This window comes from Cetorhinus maximus, chromosome 1 (assembly GCF_964194155.1).
Source record: "Cetorhinus maximus chromosome 1, sCetMax3.hap1.1, whole genome shotgun sequence".
In the NCBI taxonomy this organism is placed as follows: domain Eukaryota; kingdom Metazoa; phylum Chordata; class Chondrichthyes; order Lamniformes; family Cetorhinidae; genus Cetorhinus; species Cetorhinus maximus.
The window spans coordinates 25,262,178-25,272,883 of NC_135879.1; the positions used below are offsets into that span (position 1 = coordinate 25,262,178).

The 10,706-nt window shown below is 40.5% G+C and overlaps 1 long non-coding RNA gene across 1 annotated transcript; it reads left to right on the plus strand.

Annotated features, from left to right (window-relative positions):
* The first annotated feature begins 4,182 nt into the window (after positions 1 to 4,182).
* LOC144682098 (uncharacterized) lies at positions 4,183 to 9,324 on the plus strand. The gene is made up of 3 exons (XR_013576946.1): positions 4,183 to 4,245; positions 5,647 to 5,724; positions 9,127 to 9,324. It is a non-coding gene; the product is annotated as an uncharacterized LOC144682098 (long non-coding RNA).
* The last annotated feature ends 1,382 nt before the right edge of the window (positions 9,325 to 10,706 follow it).

The window sequence follows — 10,706 nt, forward strand, 5'->3', positions numbered from 1 at the left end:
CCCTACAACACTTCTAAACATGCTCCAGCATACTTCCTTCTAAATTATCTTGACCGTGAGTTGTGTGCCTGGCTCTTTAAATACCACTACTGTTGGGCTCCTCTTGCAGGTGAATGCATGCTCTTTGGTGAGTGTCAAGCGATTGCATTAAATGGACCCATGCAGTCTAAGTTTGCAAATACAGTGTCAGATCAGCTTGTAGGGATAAATAACATCATGACCTTTTGGGAAATTTCTGGGGCATGCACTGAATGCGTGCACGAATGCCTTTCTCAGCATGGACCACTTCTTCAAGTGAATGGCTCACTGGGAGGTCCTATGGTTCCTGTAGCACCATTCCCAGTGGTGCTACAGATCTGAATGTCATGTCCTGCATGTTTTGGCAATCCCAGTGAACGCATCTGCAGTACACCGCTGTTTATAATTTGGCACCAATTAGGTTATCTATCTCAGTGAGACGCAGGGGATAACTACGTGCGAAATAGAAATGGAAAGTGGGTTTGTGGTGTGCAGTTAAGGAGCTCTCCTCAAACTTGAACGTTAGAACATCGCTGAGGCACTCAAGAAACAGCTTTCAATAACCTTGACCTTTGCTGACCACAGAGTGCTTACTTCTATCACAGAATCAAGAGAGGAAATGTCTTTCGTTCCCAGCAATGTCATCTTTTACTTTGATCAGCACAATTCACCAAAATGATGTTTAAAGCAAATCAAATTGAGAAAGTGCTTAAATAGAATGGATATGTGTTTTCCTATTTGTAAAGTAAGATAGAGATTTGAAAATTTGAAGTAAAACACTGATGAGGCCACAACTGGAGTATTGTGCGCAGTTCTGGTCACCACATTACAGGAAGGACGTAATAACTCTGGAGAGAGTGCAGAGGAGGTTTACAAGAATGTTGCCAGGGTTAGAAAAGTGTAGCTATGAGGAGAGATTGGATAGTTTGGGGTTATTTTCCTTAGAACAAAGAAGGCTGAGAGGTGACTTGATTGAGGTGTACAAAATTATGAGGGGAATAGATAGAGTGGACAGGATAAAATTATTTCCCTTGGTGGAGAATTCTAGAACCAGGGGACATAGATTCAAGATGAGTGGCAGAAGGTGTAGGGGGGACAAGAGGAAGAACTTTTTTACGCAGTGGGTAGTGGGTGTCTGGAATTCGCTGCCCAAGTTGGTGGTAGAGGCAGAAACTCTAAACTCTTTTAAAAAGTATCTGGATCTGCACCTAAAATGCTGTATGCTGCAGGGCTATGGGCCGGGTGCAGGAAGGTGGGATTAGAAAGGGCACCTGGGTGTCCTCGGGCTGGCATGGACAAGATGGGCCAAATGGCTTCCTTCTGTGCTGTAACTTTTCTATGGTTCTATGGTTCTATGGTCACTGCTGTATGTGTTTTTTGTCATAGTTCTTGTAATAAAAAAAGCTGCTAGCCATTACCAACCAATCAAGCACAAACAAGCTGTTCTAACTTTGTATATATAATTGAAGAAGCCATATTTCCAATTTTATCATGTGCAATTTTGGGCACTCTATCAACAAAATAACATCAATACACTGGAGTGAGTTCAGAGAAGAGCAACAAGAATAAATCTGACAACAGGCACTTAAAATGTACTCTGCAATATTAGAAACTAAATACGCAAAACATAACTTTTGTCTGTTAACAAAGGAGCAAACTGACTGAGGCTGTTGAACAAAAGTTATTTTTACTGAAGAAAGACATTTATTGAAAGCAGGGCATTAAAGTCTGTTAACCCCATCCCCCCAACACTTGCTATCGTGTTGATAGCAAGACTATAGTTTCCATAAGCACAGTGAGTCCCTTGTGGTGACTTCAGCCATCTAAACCCCCATCTTTGGAATTTCCTCCCTGAACCTCTCCAACTCTACTTCTCCTTGCAGACGCTCCATTAAATCTACCTCTTTGACCAAGCTTTTGGTTACTTGTCCTAATATCTCCTTTGGCTTAGTGTTGGTTTTTTGTCTGAAGTGCCTGGGACATATTAATGTGCTAAAGGCATTACATATATGTAAGCTGTTGTTGTTTAACGGAAATGTCCATATTTTCAATGCTGCATATGGGCTAATATGCCCAGGCTTAGCAATTAACATGTAATCAGTGAACTGCATGGGAAGTGCGCACATTCTGCTATTGCCTTCAAGGGCAGAAAGCAATATATTACCAGATGAATGCATGTAGGAGAGAACTAGTCAATTCTATTTTCAGGTAAAATAATAGAGGCAAAATGTTCAGCAAGATACTAAAAGAAGTGCAAAAACCAATCATACAGTATATGATTTTACTTTGCAAACAACAACATCCCAGTTATTTTCTACAAGCTCATGAAACATAGCACAAGATTTTATATCATTCAAAACCGATTCACATATACAGAATTAAAATTAGGCGCTATACATTTGCTAGTGTCATATAGGAAATGCAGCAGCCAATTTGGACATAGTGAGGTTACACAAATAGCCATTAAATAAATGATCGACCATCTGTTTAGGTGTTGTTTGAGGTCTAAATGTTAGTCTGAATACCAGGACTCCCCCCCCTAGTCTTTGAATAGTGCCATAGGAGCTGTTATGTTTACCTGAGAGGGCAGATAGCACCTTTGATTTAAGGTCTCATCCAATAGGCAGAACCTCCAATTATGCAATACCAAAGTGACAGCTTAGATTATGGCCTCAAGCCTTTGAAGTGGGGCTTGAACCCAAAACCCAATAGTGTACTGTTACGGAGCCAAAGCTTACACCAAATAGTGGTGGGTTGAATGGGGAACTTAAGATTTGAGAAAACTTACAGGTCATAAGGTGTAATTTCCTTTTCAAGTGCCAACAATGTCTTCTTGATAGCTAAGGAATCAAAATGTTAACAATTCTGAAGTATCCAAATAGCCTAATGATCTGCTTTGACAACTGACAATAGTTGGACAGGCCAAATGTGTTGACTTGGGTGGTATGGAACTAGCATATGACTTGCTTCTTTTCTTCAATTTACTGTAATTTCATTAACTTGGGATCGAAGATTTATTGGTATTTTGTCCTAGACACACCACCTGAGACAGCCATTACGTTGTACAAGTGAAGCAGTTGGGATCTCATGGGCTCCAAAATCTTCCTTGGAACATTGTATTGGCTGCTGCAGGTGATGTTTTTCATCACAGAATGCTTCTCTGATGACCCAGCAAGTTTATCCAGCAAGTAGCAGAGCTATACAAATTGCAGGATTCAACGTTTGATCCCAGTTTATCCTGAGGTGGTTGGCCTCAATTAGCCAACAGGAGGAAGGCTATAATTAGTTTTGGCATCCTGGCTGGGGAAAGGGAAGTCAGGGATGGCTAATGTTCTTGATCACCATCAAACAACTCCAGCTGGGAGGACATGTATGGGGGTGTCATATAGGGGTGAGAGTAGTCATGTTTGAGATGATTCCACATGTAAATAACATGATGACACCAATTCTCAAGATTCATGGAAATGACAGTCACTTGGATAAGGTACTGGATTGAGACCAGTGGCTATGGAACCATATCCCAGTTAAGAATCAGTTTTCAGAAAATGCAGCAGAGGGAGGACATTTTTCTTTAAATGCTTAGAGGCATGCATAATGCAGATATAACCAGACTGTTTTCATTTGCAGAGTAGGCCCTTTATTGAAGAAAATAAATACAAAATGAACAGGTCTTAAGCAAGACTAGAGACTGGAAGAATGTTTCCCCCACATAGTAATGGATATGTGTAACAAACTCCCAACAAAGAAAGATATAAGATATATACTGTGTTATTCCATGCGGGCTGGGAAATTGGATTAGAAAAATGCTTAAGAGTTATGGGAATAAGTAAATAATTAGATTTCAAATACTCCATGGAAAATGATGCTCCTTGCATTGCTAAGGCCATGGAAATGTCACCCGTGGTGACACTATAGTGTTTAGATATTCTGGAATTTTGATAGATTACCAGTAAACACTGTAGAGCTGAGTATGCTAAAAACTCAGGAAAAAAAAAAATCACTTGCAGAACAGTAATGGGAACATTTCAATTTATCTTCTTTTAAAAGCCAGCTTCAAATTGATGTTATACAACTTGGGAGCAACCCAGTCAGTTAAAATTGGCTGGATTTCACACTCCTGATCACTATGCAGTGACCCCTGCTGGAAATACACACATGTAGATGCTGAATGAGTAGAGAAACGAGCTGTGCTATAATAGCTCCCTGATGAATACCCCACTGCTTAAGGTAAATTATCACATAGAGTCACTGGGGGAAGTACCAGAGGACAGTGCTGCCCAGTGAACTTTATCTCAACATGAGGCATCATCTCCAAGAAGCTGGGGAAAAATTCGGGGAAAAATTCTATTCTGAATAACAATACTAGGATGTGAATTGTTTGAGAGTGAGCTATTTTTCTCTTACATCTGTTATCTAATATATGTGATGCACTTTGATATAATGGGGTCTTCCGCTAATTTACTGTAATGCATCTGTGTGTAGCTTTTTAAGCACATTGATTGATGGCTGATTAATCTGCAGAATGGGATCTGACAGATTTGTTTGAAAGACAATTGTTGCCTGCTGTTACTTTAAGGGCGCACAGTAGAAAGTATGTTGCTCTTAGATGCTTTGCATTTGTGAATATATGTGGTCTGGATCTAAAAAGCCTTGAGCATTTCCTGTCAGTAAGTGCAAAGATAATTCTGGGCACTGTTGCCATTGGGAATTCCTCCTCCTCCTCCTCCTCCTCCTTCTGCTTCATAAGTCATGTTGGTGGGTATGTTACCGCCAACACATTTATATTGATTAAGAAGCTCCATGGCCAACTTTCAGTTGGACTAAATATCAGCAATAATTTACTTTGAGAACTGGGATAGAAAATTGTAATCTGCACGTAAATTATTAAATTAATTGAATTTTGATGGTTCTGGCATTACTGCTGAACTTTAATGGCTAGTAGGACATTTGAAGAGAATTCTATCATCCATATATTTATCGGCAAAGGAGGCAAATATTCCCACGACTGTTAAATCCACTCAAATGCTATGGGCAAAAAGAAATTCTAGGCTATGTGCATTAGGATATAAGAATTAAAATAGATAGGATAGAAAACAAGTATCACAAAATGCAGCAGTACAAAACAACGAAATAAAATGGTTATTTTGGAGAAATGCTTAACTGTTGTGACAGATATGGTTCATTTGATTTGGACATGTTTCTGAGTTCCTTGAAGGCACCCATTTTCATTCTGTTTACCTAACTGACTGCCAACTGCATCCTTAAGGCAATTGTTACAATCATTTTTATTTTTAAGAAATGAGATGTCTTCTCGGCTATTGTGTGTTTATTACAGAGCTTGCAGCTCCACCATTGTGACTAAACAAAACCAAATGGCTCAGTACATCACAAAAATGTGTTACAGCTTTGAAAGAGGGGAAAAAAAAATCTTATTGAGTTGCTTATGGAGCCAAAGAAAGCTAACCATGTGCCGATGTAGCTTTGCTGTAGTTAGTATAATTAAGACCAGCTGTTATTGCTTTATTTTCTGGATTTAGTCCAACATCACCCCATCAGACATGAATACTTGGAACCTGGACTCAAACAGGGAGATTTGTATATAAAGTCTGACAGTCATTTTTCCTCAAGGGACAATCCATGAATCAAGCTGGGTCCAGCAGTAATGGCTACTCATCAGCAGCAAGCCAGCAAGAGCAGCCAGAACAAGTAAGGAATGCCCATAATTTGTTCCATTTTTAACTGTTTCAATGCAAGTTGCTTTTGTTTCAATTTATTTTTTGACTCCAGAATTCTCCCCTCTTGTGCTGAAGTGCAATTCATTAAATGCCAACAGCTATTCTACATATGTGATCCGAGATAGTGAGTGCTGACAAGATATATGACTTTGGATTGAAATTACAGTGATTTCCAAACAGTCTTCACTTAATATCCATGTATGTCAACCGTACCATTGATCAGGAGTATAAACAGTGGCTAAATTTGTTTTTCTTCTGTATAACTTAGTTCCACAGGACATGATGCAGTTACCATCTGAGCCATTGAGGACCATGGTTCAAATGTTCATTCCACTATTAAATTTGATGGTGTACATTGTCATTGCATCAATGCTGCTGTCCCGAGAATAGTAGAGTGGAAGAACATAAATAAATAAATAAATAAGGTATTCAGCTACAAATTTTAGAAGAGATCCAGAAATGGCTTGTAGTTTTTAGGCTTTGGTCCAGTCTAAGGCCAAAAAAGCAAGAGTCTGAGGCCTAGTGAATGGAAGGGATCTTCACTCCATCAACCTTCTTCAATCCATAATTGGGGCAGTTGCCACTGATCACCTGCCAGTCTTTGGGGTTGGTAGAAACAGTGGAGGAAGGCAGGGAAATGTACATTTTAGGCTCCATCTTCCCACCATAATTTACATGTGGTGGGATGGGAAGGGAAGGGACAGCTATGGTGAAAGAAATAGAGACTGGAGTGGGAATGTGACAGTAGACACGCCATCTGATTTTTCTTTATTTTTTACTGCTATTGGGCAGAATAGTGGAGGAACATAGGAGTAAGAGTGGGCCATTAAGCTCTGTAGCCTGTTCCAGCATTCAATTAAATCAGGGTTGATCTGCTTCTTAACTCCACTTACCTGCCTTAGTACCCTGACCTAACCTGTTGTACCCTGTTGATAAAGGAGACATGCTGTTAAAGCTTTTTGTCTTGCACTCATCCGAACAGTTTGCAAGAATACCAATAGTAAAGGGAACAATTTATACTGCATGAGGAGAGAGTGTTGATTGGTTGGCTAGTGGACTCTGAATGGTAGGGCCGTTGCCATGGGGAATGCACCAGGAAACAGTTAACTACAAAGTTTTTGTTCCAATTCAAACCAGGCAGGTTGACTCTGATTGGTCAAGGCATTGCCATGGGGAATGAACCTGGGAATGGCTGCCTTCCAAGCTTTTGTTCAGTTGAAAAAGATGCAATGTGTGGACATGCTCTTTCTGTCTGAATCTACATGCATTGAATTTATGAACTCAGCAACTCATGTAGTTGAGTTCAGTTTTAATGACACCACGTATGCCCAAATAGATGGTGTTGCCATGGGATTACCTCTAGGCCCAGCTCTCGCAAACACCTTTGTCGGTTTCCGCGAGAAACGCATCTTTGATGGAATGATACTTAACCTCCTGCCCCTTGCATGTTTCCAATATATAGATGATACATTTGCTATATTTGAATCCGTAGCTGCATGTAAGAATTTCCTTACACAACTTATTGGGCTCCATCCTGCACTCAAATTCACCTTTGAAATGGAGTAGTCAAATAAGCTCCTTTTCCCCAAAGTACTAGTTGAGAAATCTGCCAGTGGGCTCTCTACTACTGTCTACTGCAAGCCGACCTTCACTGGTCAATACATGCATTGGGATTCCTATATCTCCACACGCTATAAGATTGGCCTTATCAACAATCTCATAAATAGGGCCCGAGCTATTTGCTCAACTTGCAAACTTGGTGCTGAAATAGGGTGCATCAAAGCCATCCTGCAGGATAATGGGTGCCCCGATCAGATCATTGCTCACTGTATCTTGCACAAACTCATGAATGGGCCCAAGGCCGCCATTTTTGGTCTTGAAAAGCGCCTAGTCTACCTCAGATTACCGTGGAAGGATAAGGTGTCTCAAAAATTTGAGCAGCAGGTGAAACTAGCTGTTTCATGCTATTACTATGCAGTAGCAACATGAGTGGTATTCCCCACTAACAGGATGCTACTGTCAAGTCAAAAAGACGTTCCGCCCATCACATAAATGAGAAACCTATCAATTTCAGTTTTAAATTTTCAATTGACCTGGCCTCAATAGCTTTTTGGGTGAGACAGTCCCAGATTTCCACTGCCATTTGTGCGAAGAACTCCTTGATAAATCTCTGACTGGCCTAGATCTAATTGTAGGATTATGCTCACTTGTTCTGGACTCCCTTCACCAGAGGAAGTAGCTTCTCTCTATTTATTCCATCAAATCCTTTAATCATCTTATATGTCTGAACTAGATCATCCCTCAATCTCCTTTGCCTGAGGAAATTTCAGCCTTCAGCATTTCAGCTCGAGACTGGGTACATAGTGAGGTATCATGTGGCTCCTTGTCCCTATCCCAACATGAATTGACACATTCACGGTAGGAGGAACTAAAATGAAGATTTTTTTTTAATGTGAAAAAATAGTTAAATATAAGGAACATTTAATCAATATGTCGTTTATGGGAAAGCAATAGAATCTAGCATTCCCACTACCCGGAACAGTGCCAAGGTTACAAGGACATTCTGTGCCTCCCTTGGGCACGCCACTATTGAAACACATTAGGAGGCTGCACAATTTGAGTAAGTCAGCAAGTTCACACTTATTTGACCAATTTCTCCTAACCATATTATTTCCTGTAAATATAAATATAGACACAGGCAACGCAACAAGCCAGAAGCAAAATAATAATAAATTATACATAACCAAGTACATTATGGACCTCACATATCAGCAATGGTTAGTAGGTCACATTGGGATGTATCATAATCCAAATGCTATAAATGATTGTATACTCAGACGTCATACCTGAAAATAGCAAAATAATTTCTGGTAATGAGTTGGAACCATCTGGAGAAAAATCCAGTGTGGAAATGTTTTAATTATTGTAAACAAGTGGGTGGCCAGTGGTGTTGGTATCATGGGCACTGTATAACGAGAGCCATAGCAAAGTCAAGCAGAATGTTAAGTAACCTCCCAGCTTAAACCCGAACTCACCTGCATAAAGGACTGGATACAATATAAATTGATTGAAGACTCCCCATTCTCCATTAAATAACTCCAGCATTCTTCAACATGGTGTGAACTTTGGATATAAGTTGTAAAATCCTGTTTAACAACTGGAAAATAGCGCAGTATTTTTAAATTTACTATAAATGTACAGTGTTGAAAACCCAAAGCGTGCACTCAGCTGTAACATATATTGCACAGGCAGCTGTTTCCAAACGCCAGCTTTTATTTCTAATGGATATCTACATATGTCTAAAATTAGTGACTAGTTATGCAAATGGATAAAATTTTACAGTCATAAGGCTGTTTCCTTCATTTTATTTCAGTGTGCAGGGACATCGATACTGGAGCAAACTGCATGTTTTTTTTTTAAAGTCGATGCTTATCGATTCCACATTTCCTCTGAGCCCAACCTGAGGCAGCATTGTATGAAACCATAAAATATAATGAGCAGAAAGAGGTACAGCTGCTGATGGAAAAAAGTCACAGGCCCTGTTATTTGATATTGAACATGAGGAGACCCTGTGGTGAAAATAACTTTCAGATACTGTAATTGTGTTTATTCAAAATGTAAACTGCAGTTGGTGGATAAACATTTGAAAAAGCTCATTAGGTGTTTCAACTGCTAAATGCCTTTCTTCTTTACTTTTAAACTATTTCTTATAGCTTTGTTTATCTTTTTAAATTAAACACTTCTCGCTAGAGTATTTTTTTTATGGGAGTTCTGACAGATAATGAGAAGATGTGGAATTTTGAGGTTAACCCACCCCACCGAGAAAACCTTCCCAGTTCCGAATTTTCCTGCTGTAAGTTTGATGGCAGTGCAGCCTGCGTGGCTGAGTTGCCAGCGCTCCTGCCTGAGTTCAAGCCCCACTCTGGGGTTTGTTGACCACGGAAGAAATGTGCATGTGGCTCAAGACAGGTTGTTAATCAGCTGGGAAAATACTTCCAACATTCCATAACATTCTCCAAAGGGAGAAAAGAGTGTTAGGATGTGCACAATGTCTCTGGGAGATCAGCGGTACCCTTGGAGACACTGTGTGATTGGGCATTTTTCTGCATTTATCCAAGAGGTCTTCTCCAGTTTCCCACTAGAAAAATTCCAGGCACCTGTGTTAAATCCTATTGGTCCAGAAATTTGATATTCCCCACCATACAGTGTAAATACCCTGCATCAGAATGGGGAAGTCTGAGGACCTCTTGCTATCGGACCCGAGATCACTTTGCCATGAGATTGATGCTGTGCGATCTGTCCCAGCAGAGAAAACCAAAAAAAGGTTTAGGTTGCCGGTAGTGGTTCTCAGGTAAGTAGGGGAGGGATCAGTAACTGGGAGAGGCAGAGTGCTACTCCAATATTAGACCTCAGGTGGGGAGGGGATGATTGTGGACTTCGGTGGTGGGTGCTGAGGGTTTGATTGGGTGTCGGGAGGAGGGATTGCTACTCCTAGATCCATACTCATTTGCCCTTTTTATTGCAGGGTTTCTGTAGGGTGTGTTTCCTTTTGTATTGCTGTGATGGTGCTGTCTGCCTCAGGGCAAACTAGTTTTGTTGCAGGAACCTCAAGGAGGCATTATGTGCATATGCAATGGCCTGTCTCCATAACTGGGGGCATAGAAGTAATTGGTAGAGGATTAGAAGGAAGTTGAAGAGAAAATGTTTCGCCCAGAGGGTGATGGGGTTCTGGAACTCCTTTTCTAAAAGGATGGTAGATGCAGAAACCCTCATCACACTTAGAAAATACTTAGGTATGCATTTGGACTGTTTCACCCCATAAGGCTACGGACCAAGGGATGGAAAGTGGGATTAGACTGCATAGCTCTTCTTTGACCAGCACAGACACAATGAGCCAAATGGCTTCCTTCTGCACCATAAGTTGTCTATGTTTCTGGTGCTGCTGAAGGGAGC